We start from the raw sequence: 14,111 nt of genomic DNA, 5'->3' as shown, positions 1-14,111 counted from the left end.
AGTAAATAGGCACGTTGATATCCTCTTTGAGATGTAAATTGGCCCAACCATTCTGGAAACCAATTTGGAACTAGATTGAAATATTACTAATCTGAGTTTCTCATTTGACCGGTGATATACTACTAAACCTATTCCCCAAGGAGATCAGAGAAAAAAGAAAAAGCCCTATGTGCACCAAAGTCTTTATAGCTGCTCCTTTTTGGTAGCAAAGAACTGAAAACTAAAGAGGTGCCCATTAATTGAGAAATGACTGAAAGGCTATAGAATATAAATGTAATAGAGGCAGCTTGGTGGTGGTGTAGTGTACAGAGCACTGGGCCTGGAATCAGAAAAATGTGGTTCTGTTCACATCATAGATACTACCCCAACACAGGGATGTCATTTTGGTCCTCTTCAAGAACAAAAGACAACAACCAAGCAACCAGCTGTGTGACCCTGGGGCAGGTCACTTGACTTCGGTGTCAGTTTCTCCTCTGTAAGATGAGGATGACAATAGCATCTACCTCCCGGAGTTGTGAGGATCAAATGAGATCATATTTATAAAGGACTTAGCAGACTGCCTGGCACATAGTAGGTACTATATAAATACTAGCTGTCATCATCATTATCATCATTATACAATTGTGCTATAAGAAATGACAGAAGGGGCAGTTCCAATGAAAACTTGGAAGACCTTATGAAGTGATGTTAGCAGTACCAGGAAAACAATTTATATGAAAATAACATTGTAAAAGCGTTTTTGAAAGATTTAAGAACTCAGATCTTTGCAATGACCAACCATAATTACAAAGGACTGAAGATGAAGAATGCTACCCACTCCCTGATAGGTAAGTGATGGATTCAGGATGCAAAATGAGACATGTTTTAGACATGCCTAATATGGGAATTTGTTTACTTGGCTACGCACATTTGTTACAAGGGTTTTATTTTTACCTTTTTCCCCAGTGCCAGAGTTGGGGGGTAGGGGGGCAGGGTTAGGTATAAGGAAAAGAAAATAAATGCTAATGTTAATTTTTTAAATAATAATATAACTTAATTTTTAAAAATTTACACCTTTAGCATGATGAGAGAGCTCTGATTTGGAGACTAAAGACCAAGTTCAAATACTGACTTTCTTACTATCCTTGTGACCTTGAGAAAGTTACTTTGCTCCTTTGGACTTCAGTTTCCTAACCTGTAAAATACAGACTGGATCTCTGAGTTCCCTTTCAGCTCTATACGTAGATCAAATATACAAAATCAGCTTACAAAACAAATTATAGAAGTAATTTAATTACACAACAAATGAATTCACCTAAAGATTCCTTTAAATATCTAACTTTTCTAGTACCTCGAACTTTTAAAAGGCCCAGAGATTAGCAGTGAAAAATGACAGACGATTATATTCTCAGGAAGAGTTGCCCAGTCATGACCCAGCAAAAAAGTCAGAGAGAGAAATGATGGAAACTTTACAAAGTGTACCTGGGTCTTTCATTTCAGGAGAAAGCTCCTGACATAGGTTTATATAATGATTAGATAAATGCCACCCTAACACTTTTCCTTAGCCCCAAATTAGCCTTTTGCCAGACCCAAGTTTCCCAATCAGCAGAATTAGATCATTTAGAGTAGTAGTTGGCATGTGCTGGACACAAGTCCCTCCCAAGAATTGAAACCTATATTTTTACTTATAGGCATAAAATTAATTTTACTTATTTTTTTTTACTTATAGGCATAAAATTAATTTAAAGAGGAAGCTCAGTTTCTTTAAATGTTATACATGGGTGAATGAACAAATGTTATTGTAGTCGAATTCATGACTTTATGGTGAGATTTGATGATAATGTATTAACACTTCTTTTGAAATCATATTCAGCAGGACCACCTTATATGGGGTATATTGCCTACACTGGTGCCAAATTATACTTTAGAAACTAATACACATATACTGTCAAAGTTAATAATCATAGTATTCTTCCTTTAAAAAATTTTTTATGATCCTAAAAAAACCCAAGATGTACATAATGGAGATTCATTGTCATAGAATTTTGTATAATAGAACTTCAAATTAAATTCATGATTTCATAGACTTTTTTCTGTTTTGGGTATATGGAAATATTGTTTATGTTTTTCAAGTTCATAATTAAAAAAGAAAAACTGTAGAGAACAGAAGGAAATTGAGGACAGAGACAGACAAAATGGGAAGTATTGGTATTGCCATTTTAAATGTATTATATACTTTTTTTAAACTACACATTATAAAGATTCATAGTTTCATAAGGAAATATTCATAACTGTTGATGTTTGTCATATTTGTAATAAAAATTAGAGAAAAAATATTTATCCTTTTTATGGAGAAAGGCGGTACAGCTCCTTACACTAGCTGCTCCTAGATGAAGACTGAATAGTTTCAGAAGAACAGATTGCATGAGCAGCAGGACTTATTACCAATGAGAATGTGGAGTTCTGCAGTAGCTCATTATTTCCAGTTAAAGGAAGGAAGACTTCATGGGCTGAGCATAACGGGAAATCACCTTCACTGAGGGACATATTTCTCCATTCCTGTCTCACTGTGTCCCATGATCAGCAAGGGCATGTAACTGCTTGGCAAACATTCTAAAAGGAAAAAAAAAAAGATGCCTTTGTGTGTTCATTCTGTAGGTGGTATGGTCTCCCAGGTTCTCTCATTGTGAATAGTCTCTTTACCTCCTATTGGGTGACAGCTTCAATTTCTCAAAGAGAATTTATCTGGCTAGCTAGGTGCTGACAGTATATGTCTCTGCTGGCCAATGCCATTTTCTCATTGCTATTGTGAGTAAAGTTTTAGGAGCCAAGATCACAATTAAAAGCTGCGTGGGAATAATACTACCAGCGAGCTACATGAATGACACATTTTCTAGTCAATTAGATAAAGAGGAATTTTCTTCCTAAGCAACATTTTAAAAATGCCCAGACTCCTTATGCCATATAACACAATCAATTCAAAATGGATGCCAGACCTGAATATGAAAGGTCACACTTAAAACAGAAAGATTGGTATCTAGTACTTTTCATAGCTAGAGCTGGGAGGGTATTCTTAACCACCAACTGATAGAGGAGATCATAAAAGATTTTTAAAAGTCCGTTTTGACTACATAAAATGCTTTTGTATAAATAAAATAAGCAAAGATAAGAATCAGATGAAAAAGAGTAGAGTGGAGAGAAGCATTTCAGGATCAACAATAAAAGTCTGATGTACAAAATATGCAGGGGATGACACAAATATGTAATATCGAAAAGCCTTCACTAATATGTCTAGTAGTCAAAGGCTATGGAATAACATTTTCCTAAAGATAAATTCAAACTATATGTTATCACATTAAAATGTGCTCCAAATCTCTAATAATAAGAGGAATGCTAATCAAAACAACTCTGAAGTTTTATTTCATGCCATACAAATTGGCAAAAATCACAAAAGTTGAGAAGTCACTGAAATAGTTCAGCTCTTCAGGATTTAAATTTGGAATCATACAAGAAAAGTAAGTTAATGATATCCTGCAATCTCACTACAATACCCAGGCATCAAGGAAGACAGAAACAAAGTCCAATATAGATCAAAATGTCCATAGCAACACACTGGGAACAAAGAACTGGTAGGTGTGCAGAGCCTATGTAGAACAAAGTAGGTGTGCATCAGTTGAATAGCTAAAAATAAAAATAAACACCATGGTAGATGGATATAATGGGGATATCGCTGTGCATTAAGAAATGGCAGAGATGTGGATCAAGCACTGGACCTGGAGTTAGGAAGACCTGAATTCAAATTTGGCCTCATATACTTCCTGGATGTGTGAGCTAGTCAGATCACTTAACCTCTCAGTCTCAGCTTCCTCATCTATAAAATGGAGATAGTGTTAGCACCTACTTCTCAGGGTTATTGTGAGAATAAAATGAGATCATATTTGTAAAATTCATTTAGTAAGTGCTGTAGTCTCCCAGGTTCTCTCACTATGAATGATTCTTTTCACCTCCAGTTGGGTAACAGCTTCAGTTTGAGGTTTCGCAAACTTTAAAATGCTATATGAAGCCTAGCTCTTATTTGTGCATAGTAATCCCACCATGTTGTAAGTTGTCTCAAAATCACTTGAGTTTGGAGAAATCACTAGATGGCCTCTACAATCCCTTCTACTCACCAAGATTTTGGGGACCTTTCCAACTCAATTATAGTGTTTTTTTAAAACACTATGACATCACTCTTTAAAAAGTTTTTTTTAATGACATGCTTTTTAATATGAAACAGATTTATCCTCTTTTACTTATAAATTATATTTAAACCTTTATTTTTAATTGAAATATGAAATAACCCATTAGTACTGTATCAATAAAGCATATGAAGGACTTTTAAAGTTGTCAAAGAAAAGCTGAGCTCAGAAAACACAAAAGTTATTCAATTATAAATTGAATGAAGCTATAATATAAACTCAAAGAAAATTACTTTGGAAAAAAAGCTAACCCGAACACTAGGTGGTACTGTCGGAGTATACAAGCCTGTGCTTGGTCTCAACAGAATCCAGGTTCATATGGCCTGTCAGTTATCTACTGGATCCACTCCCAACCTTACATATCCTGGTGGGTTATATCATCTTCTAGAGCAGAGGTACCTAACCTTTTTTGTGTCATGAATCCCTTTGGCAATCTAGTAAAGCCTATGGATCCCTTCTTCTAGTAATGTTTTTAAATGTATAAAATAAGATGCTTAGGATTAAAAAAGGAAACCAATTAAATTGAAATACAGTTGCAAAAAAAATGTTTTTCTTAGGTTCACAGACCTCAAGCTAAGAGCTCTTCTAGAGATGTGTATGTATTTTAGTCATTCCACTTAGTCTCACCCCTTCTTTTCCTTCCCAATGACCACCTTTGGAACCTCTAAGCAAATTTTTAACATTCCGAATGTTACAGTCTATGTCAACCTCCTCCTCATGAGCAACAAACATTTGGTGAGCTGCCACTTGACAAATACCAAATAAAATTAGCATTTCCACATATAAAGTAGGGCAGGAAATAGTATTGCATATGAAATTACAAGTCTGGATTATATACAGGATGTCTTTTAAGTGTATGACAAATTCAACATATAAGTTCCGTAGATGTCTTGCTTTCTGTGATTCCTTCTGGTTCTTTCCCATTGTTTTCTGGGAAACTCAAGCCTTACCTAAAGAGTTAGAACTATGATTTATAGTTAGAATCAAGTTAATAAAAGCACATTAAAATGCAAGCATTATTGATAGCATTAGCTATCAATTTGTTCTTGTTGAGTCATTTTGTAGTCGTGCCCAACTCTTTGTGACCCCATTTTGGGGTTTTCTTGGCAATGATACTGGAATATTTTGGCATTTCCTTCTCCTGCTCATTGGACAGATGATAAAACTGAGGCAAACAAGGTTGAGTGACTTGCCCAAGATCACACAGCTAGTAAATGTCTGAGCATTTGAATTCACAAAGACGAGTCTTCCCTGCTTAAGGCTGGGCACTCTATCCACTATGACACCTAGCTTCCAGCTATCAATTACCTGTTCATATAACTACAAATTTTAACCTCACAATCAAAACCTTTTTGTCTATCCAACCCTGACAAGAATGAAAGGGAGTGAATACAGCCAGAATATTAATTAGCATGGTCTGCAAGTCACTTCACATCAGTATGGATACAGCTGGCTGGTTCCCTTTTCATCTCAACTTGCTGTGTTTGCCCCCCAACACTTGTACCTTTCTCTTATCAAGTAAGTGTTACCTGACGAGTCTTAGCAATAGCAAAAGACTGGGGGAAACCATCCAGTAGAATCCCCCAACATTTCATGTTCCCTCCCTGCAGCCATTCCCACTTCTAAACATTCATCAGGCAAGCAAGATTTATGTCAGCACATTAGGGCTGCTGGTAGGACCACTGAATCTTCAACTCATCAAAATTAAAAAAAAAAAGACTGGATAAAATATATATAACCACTAGGGGTCAAAACAGGTTTAGGTTAGTGATCTAATGGGAGTCAACTTAAAGGTCCCAAGTTCATGATAATTCTGTCCTTGGAATTGTAGCTATGAAACTCTAATAATAAGCTAAGGGGGTGGGCTTTTGGTCCTTCACAAGGAAAGGGCACACTCCTCCATGCGGCTCCCAGAGCTGTCACTTGCCCTCATGCCACTAAGGGACACGAAGAAATGCAAGGACAGAGCCAACCGCACGTTTGTGAAAAATAAGATTAGATCAATCAGATGCCATCTTTAATGGAACACCATGGCTGCCCCTTGTAACCATCCAGTATGGGAGAGGAAAATTTCCACCATCTCCCTCCTGTCTTCATATAGTTTTCTCACCTTCCAATCCAAATTTCATTAGCTTCCTCTCTTCCCCTTCAGTTAAAAAGAAATACGGTTCTCAGGGTCTTTAGCAACCCAGGTCCCCTTTCCAGGTAACCAGCCCAAGCCTTACCAGGAGGACTGTTACACTCATATTTTCCCCAAATAACACAAGAATAAAAGGTATGTTAACTATAACAAAAAAGGAGTGACAAATAAAAACATGCATAAAGCAATTATATCATTAAAGAAAAATAGACAATAAAAGTCAAAACACATTGATTCAATTTATTTGCCTTCAAACAATTAGTAAAGATAAAACAATTCTGAAAAAATCATGATTGACATGCATATAATTGCTTTTCTATTTTCATTTAAATTCCAAACATGTAAACAGCTTTGATAGTACCATAAACACTTATTTATTTTATTAACAATATTCAAGTCCTGCAGTATTAGTTCAAGGGTAAATTCCAAAAGATCTCAGGGATTAAAGCCCTTGTCATTCTTAAACAGATGTCAACAAGATAAGCTGGAGAATAAATAATATCTAAGGGGAAGTAGGAAACGGAGCAAGTGTCAGTCAGGAACTAAAGGTTGAGAAGTAAATATGATGATTCCAAGCTAAGAAACAAGTTCAAGAATTTTCTCACAAGCTAAGAGCCAGAGACAAGGAGTTTTCATTGTGATTACTAAAAGGATCTGTTCCCAATCTTAAATTGATTTTAGTTACCAATGTGGATTCTCTGTAGTTCAGGAGGCACACTTCTACACGTGCCATAGGGCACATCAACCGCTGTGGGCTGGTTGCAATATGTAAATGAAATACAAATGGAAGCCAGTTTGTTTGTTGTTTTGGTAACCATTTTACTTCCAGTAATCTCAGGAGTGGGGCCCCACAGCTCTTAACTCCAGCTAATGATAATAGCTCTTATCCATAACAGTTGGCAGTTTACAAAGCTCGTGCCGCTTTTGTCAACTCCATGAAGCATTGAATCACAAAAGCTCAAGGGTTGGAAGGAAAATCAAAGGCTCTAGTCTTCAGAGGTTTGCAAAATGTGTTCCGGAGACTCCCAGGGGTCCCCAAACCCTTTCAGGGAGTCTCTGAGGTCAGAATTATTTTCATAATAATATTAAGACACTTTAGCTTCCAGTGTGGTAAATATTGATAGATGTTAGCTGCATAAACAGCTCTTTGGGTGGGAGTCCTCAATAATTTTTCAGATTGTAAATGGATCCTGAGACCAAAAAGTTTGAGGTTCATTGATTTAACAATCAGGCTTATAATTATATAGTTAAGACTTTAGATAACCAGTGGTGAGCTACAGCCACTAGCATCAGCTGATTGTCAAGTTTTCAGTGTATTTACACCTCATGAGAAAGCAAACATTACAAATCAGGACTTGATTTATTGTTTTGCCTAAACTTAAGAAAGTGATGGAGAAAATGCCAATAATGCAGATTAAACTTAAAAGTATGTTCTGCCATACAGTTGTTTTTTTTTTCCTGAGAGCCAGTTGTGAAACATTTACCAGTGCACCCTTAGAATCTATACCTACACAATAATCCCATCTGTCTACAAAATCCAATTTTATAAACGCTAGTTTGCCCCCATAGCTCCAATTATAATTCTAAAACCCCAGAAAGTTTTTTTTCATATGTCCCTTCTTTCTTCTAGAAAATTAGTTGTTACTATTGCAGCTTTGTTTTTTTCTTCCAGAGATTTCTCCTCACTTGGTTTTACCCTGCAGATTTCTTTACTCTTTGTATTAAGACCTCTTTTTTGCTTGCTCATTTCTTTGCTCTTCCTTTGTTTCCTACAAGGCTTTTTCTTTGAGGATTTCTTTCTGTTATTGTTGCTGTTTTATAAATTTTTCTTAAGCGTATTTATTGTTATTTAGAGGTGGAACTAGGTTTAGTCACTATCACTCCATCTTTTTGAAAGTCCAACCAGCAGCCTACAACTTAGTATTGTTGAACCCTGAAAGTTCGGTTGAAGGAGGCAAACAAGCTAGGTGACAGAAAAATCCATGTTGTTTATTATTTTCCCTTAAAGCATAGCTAAGCTAGCTTACTTGTACGTACAAGGAGTCAGAGCATAAGCTCTGGCTGTATGAACAAAGAAATGAGAAAACTTATATACATATCACTTTTATGATCCCCATGTATGTTTAACCATGATACAAGAAGAGGATTTTCCTTAATGGAATGGGTTTGTAAAGACAAGAGTGTTGACAAAGGTCAGTTAAAGTATATACCCATAGAATATTAAGTGAGGTAGTCTCTCTTGGCATTAGGGTCTCATCCTTTAATGGTTAACAGGGGAAAGAATATTCTTAGGTCAGCTGGATCCAGCCTTGTTGACAGAGAAAACATGTTCTCTGAGCAAACTTTAGAGCACAAAGAAGCCCAGATCCAGCTGATCATTAATTCAGGTCCTGGCCCTTGATTGAAATTACAAAAATGATATAAAATGGTATAAAATGTTCCATATTATATACATTTCTCGGGTTATTGCTTTTGATCCTCACAAGTCTGTGAATTATGTTATACAACTATTCTCCCCATTTTATGGATGAGAACACAGGCTCAGAGAAAACTTCATCAGCATATGAAATTTTTGGTCATTAGATACATTGAGTACCAGCAGTCAAATTAATTTTCATAGATGCTCTAAAATCTGTGTTATTCTTCCAACCCTCTGTTCCATTTTCTATTACTCTGTCATTGTCATTACAGAGGAGCTGAGATCCATTTTGTAGTTTTCTTTGTTTTATGGGTTAGTTTGGCCAAAGATTTTATTGACTAGTGATCAGGCAGCTTTTGCTCAAGGTAGCTTTTGTTTTTTATTAGAGTCACAGAATGTCTGAGCTGGAAGGCAGCTCAGAGGCCAATTAATATATATCCATTGTTTTGTAGATGAGGAAAGCTAGGCACAAGAAGTATTTAAGAAACTTCCCCAAGTTAGATGATTGGTTAATAAAATGGGACTAGAACCAAAGTTTCCAGACTCCTTATCCAAAGCTTGTTTGCTGGGTAATGCTACTGTAATCTTCTTTTCTACAAATAAATCCTACATTCTTGGCCTTTTACTTATTTAAGAAAATTATTACAAAAACAATTAAGAAAACAAATATAGGGAGAAGGAATATGATGTTAAAAAAAAAAGAAAGGAAAGTGAAAGGTAGTTTAGTAAATTTTTAAACTATTAAAAACTTCCACAAGATGGCACCCTTGCCAAATATATATATGGATATATAGATATAGATATATGGAGATATATATGTATGTTTGTATTTATGTAACTTGGGAGTCCCAGCCTTGTAGCTTCAAAAAGGGGGGAAATTTGGTAGCAAAATTACATGCACAAATTGCAGAATTTTCCAAAGACGGCTAATTTATCAAAGGTGAATGACCTTTGATGGATGGACTTTTGTGGATGACCGGAAAACTGTCCATTCATCTGCCTTTGCTAAATATTTGCTAGCAACTGAACAGCCAAATATTATGCTTTGACAGATATACACTGGTTATATTGTTACAGTCATTTAAGTAGGAAATTGGTCCAAATCACTGAACCTTTGGAAACCCTAGGCAAATTTTCAACATTCCAAATGCTACATTCTCTAATGTCAACCTCCTCTTCATGAGCAACAAACATTTGCTGAGCTCCCACTTAACAAATACTAAATAAAGTGAGCATTTCCTAAAGAATAGAGCAGAAAAATAGTATTGCATATGAAACTGCAAGTCTGGATTATACGCAGATTGCCTCTTAAATTTATGATAAATTCAACATGTCAGTTACATAGCCGTCCTGCTTATCTGTGGTACTTTCTAACCTTCATTCTGATCTGATCTGATTTTATAAAAATGCTTTAAAATTAAGCATGATTTGGTTTTTTAAAAATTATTTTCCTTTTCTCCTTCCCCTATTCATACTACCTATCTTCTGCACCTAAATTTCACATTGCTCCCTCTTAACATCTGTTCTTGCTTTTTTTCTCTACTTTTTGCTACAGTTTCTGATCTCTGTGTCTCTTACTTCTATCCCGGACCCTCCAAAAACTGTCGTTTTCTTTTTTTTTTTTTTTTTGCCATCTTTGTCCATATGACACTGAGTCCTTACTTTGTACAAGGTTGTATTCCAGGTCCCGCTGGGCTTTCCAAAAAGTTAAAAAACAAACTTTTTTTCTGAAATCCTAGATCAAGGTTCAAAGGATTCAGATGTTTGATATTGTACACTATGGTAACAACAACAGCAATAATAACAATAAACTTTTTAAGAGAAGCAGAGTGATAAAATGGCCCCAGAACCAAGTAGAGCTTGGTTCAAGTCCTATGTCTGGCACATAATGGCTGTGTGACCCTGGATAAGCCATTTAACTTCTTAGTTCCTCCTCTCCACCTTCCACCTCCACCTTCCTACCACCCTGACACTCTTTAAGACTAAAAGTTATAGAAAAAGCGCTGATCTGCTCTGGTAGAGGGAATGGGCTCATCAGGCATTCATTCCCTGTACCAATGACATCATTTGTCTGGTTCCATCCCATCCCAATAAGTTTCTTGGTATGCAAATGGCTGGCCTGGTGGGCCTAAGACAGGGTAAAATAAAGTGTCAACCAGGGAGAGAGCTTGAGTTCCATTAAGAGGTGGAGGCCTGAGATGCAGGTAGCACAGCATGGAAATGACCAAAGTTGTGGTTTGGTGGGCCTGAAACCAGGGCAAGATAAGGAGTCAGAAATACGTAATTTCAAGTCGTTCCTCAGAAACATGCCAGTTCTCTGTGACAACTGTAGCAATTCGTCTAACCTCTCAGTATCCTAGTCAATTGTCTAAGACTATAAGTTACAGTTGAGTTGCTGGTCTGCGCAGATGGAAGGAGTCTTGTACTGTGAAGGGAAAAAAACCACTCCAAATTCATCAATGTGAAGAATTCCCTCACATTGATAAAGCCATAACTCCCTCCCTGCCCCCTCGAAACTCTCTCTCTCTCCAAAATAAATAAATAAATAAAGTTATGACACTCCAGAAAGTAAACTGGCTACTTCCAGTGATTCTGACGCTGACTAAGGCAAAAACTAAGTTGATGCTTTGGGGGCAGACGCTGTCAAAATATACTTTTGTGGAGTTGAGTTTGGGTTTTTTTTTTACTTCTTGTTCCATGGGACCTAGGGCAGTACCTTGTATTGTATGGGTGCTTTGGCATTGCTGTCTGGTTGGCTCTTGAAGTTGGCGAAGGCAACAAGCAAGCTGAAGGCAAAGAAAGGATGAGCTTAGAGGCTCTGATTATCTTGACAATTGCTTAATCTAGAGGTCACCAAATATTGGCCTTCCAGACTGGCCCATTTCTTCCTACAACAAAGTATGGCACCTGTAGCATTATGTTCCCAATGAAAGCTATTCTAGATAGCATTTTCTCCAAAAAATACAAGAGGAGCTAGAGACAAGAAGATGGAGTACAACCTAGCTCCCCACCAAACCCCATCTAGAAGACTCACCAGACTGAACTCTGTTACGAAAAGCTAAGAAATGTCATCATGAATCACTTTTTCCAGGCCAAGGTGGCTTGTGGGGAAGAAAGAGAGGTCTGCAGAGACCAAAGACAGGGTCTAGCCAGGAACACATTGAGCATGGAGCATTCTAGCACCTAGAAACCAAAAGTGGGTGAAGACTGGGCACCAGGGCAAGAAACAACCATAGCAGAAAAGATCCCAGGGGATCTCTAAACTAGCATGGGGTGCAGAAATGGATGCCATCTGGCAGTTCTGTTGTCTACTACCTAGTTCCAGGTCACAGATCCAAGATAGAGGGTAAAATCGTAAGTAGGGAACTTAGCTGTGTGCTGAACAAGGAACAAGTTGTAGAAGCAAACCATAACTCTGTGGTTCTGATCCCAGGAGCAGAGCAGGGACTCATTTCTACCCTCCAGCCCAGCATGGAGTGGAGTAGGCAGGAATAACCAGTAGAATAAGTATTTATTGCAGTAGTATTCAGTGAAATAACCAAGGCAGGAGGCCCAAACCAAAGAAGAGCCTGCAGTTCACTCATTCTGAACTTGCAAAACCTCCCGCTGGGCTAATAGGAGCTGAGTCCAGCAGCAGTCTACTGAAACTCCCAATCAGGAATAAGCTGACAGCCTAAACCTGGGTCAAAAACTCACCAAGCTCAGACCAGGGTGGACAGTAATCAGATCTCACTTCTAATCATATCACTGTGAGAGCACTAAAAATTTTCAGGCCTTGAGCTGCGAAAGCAGCAGAAGGAAAGATGTTAACAGGACAGAAGCTCTGGCCAGAGTCCAAAGTCAAAGAGTAAATGGAAAAATGAGCAAACAAACAAACAAAAATAATCCCATCATAAAGTGCTTCTCTGGCAACAGGGCAGCTCAAGCCACAAGCCGAGAAGAAAAGAATAACTTGACAAGTAAAGCCTCAAAGGAAAAAAAATGAAGCTTGGACATAAAGCCAACAAGAATTCCTAGAAGAGATAAAGCAAGAAATTTTTAAAAAAAGCTTAAAAATTATTTTAAAAAATAAGTGAAAGAGACAGAGGAGAAAATGAGGAATGAAGTTAGAGCTAAGGAAGAAAGCTATGGAAAAAAATTAGTAACTTAGAAAAAGAGCTTATGGAAGAAAATAATTCCCTGAAAACTAGAATTGAGGGGAAGCCAGAGCTCTAGCAACCACTCTGGTGGCAGAGGCTGCCCCCTCAACCTCCATGGCTGTTTGCCCAAGCCCCTGCTGCCACAGGACACAGGTAATGAGCCACCCTCACCCAGCACCCCACTTGAGTGGTGACAGATAATGGAGTTATATGGAAATATCTCTTAATTGATGGTGATGATGATGGTGATGATGGGAGAATCAACCTGTTGGTGAAAAATTTAATTAAATGGTGCAATGCTGGGTCTCAGGAAGAAGGATACAGCCAGTACAAGCACATTGTCTCAATGTGCATTTTCAATAGTAAAAACCCTGCTTGTATATGATATGAATATCAGAGAAATGGAAAACTATGAAAAACATGTTCATAGACATAGAAAATAGCTAAAACACACGCAAAAAATTGCCAAGTGCAAAAAGCAGATCCTTCATGCAAAATGAATACCAAAAAATTGCCAGGAATATGATACAAAAGTCATACATATAGCACCATCCAGGCAGGAGTAAAACATTAAGGAACTAGATGTTTTGAAGAAAAAAGTTACATCTTTCTCATATAAAAGAAAATGTTGAAGATAAGCTGGAACTGAGGTGAAAGCAGTTCCATGTTCTTCATAATACTATCCATGAACTTCAGCAAACAATAGAAAACTAAGAAAAGCTCTCAGAAATGGAAGAGGCTCAAGAAGCAGGCAAGGAAACAGAGCCTAAACAATTGTCAAACACAAGTCTCACCAGTAGGAAGTGACCTAAATCTCTCTGTCTTAGTTTCCTTTCACATGACTAAGCATACACATTAAATTGTTGTTACTTCTGCAAAACTAAGACTATGGATGATTTTTTTTCCAAATGTCCGACGTGGCAAAGAAACTTATTTCAATGAAATTTGTTACGTTGAAATTTTTTGTTCAAATGTTTTTGGTTTATATTTTCATGTATATTTTTGTAATTGTTAAAATGATAAAACTGAAATTGATTCTCACAAGTTGTATTTTACAAGAAAGCACTTCTGGAATATATGTATATGGATACAGATATTTCCAGGATGGGATCTTCTTCCCTCCTTGGACACCACAACTTAGTAAATATGTCCTCAGGAGTCGTCTGAGGTACAAAGAAGCTATGACTTGCCCAGGT

At 37.1% G+C, this 14,111-nt stretch overlaps 1 pseudogene; it reads left to right on the top strand.

Moving 5' to 3' along the window:
• The first annotated feature begins 12,635 nt into the window (after positions 1–12,635).
• On the top strand, positions 12,636–13,722 carry LOC118836865 (annotated as a pseudogene).
• The last annotated feature ends 389 nt before the right edge of the window (positions 13,723–14,111 follow it).

The sequence above is a fragment of the Trichosurus vulpecula genome, chromosome 2 (assembly GCF_011100635.1).
Source record: "Trichosurus vulpecula isolate mTriVul1 chromosome 2, mTriVul1.pri, whole genome shotgun sequence".
In the NCBI taxonomy this organism is placed as follows: domain Eukaryota; kingdom Metazoa; phylum Chordata; class Mammalia; order Diprotodontia; family Phalangeridae; genus Trichosurus; species Trichosurus vulpecula.
The sequence above is the reverse complement of the archived record's forward strand: the minus strand, read 5'-3'. Positions and strand labels throughout refer to the sequence as shown.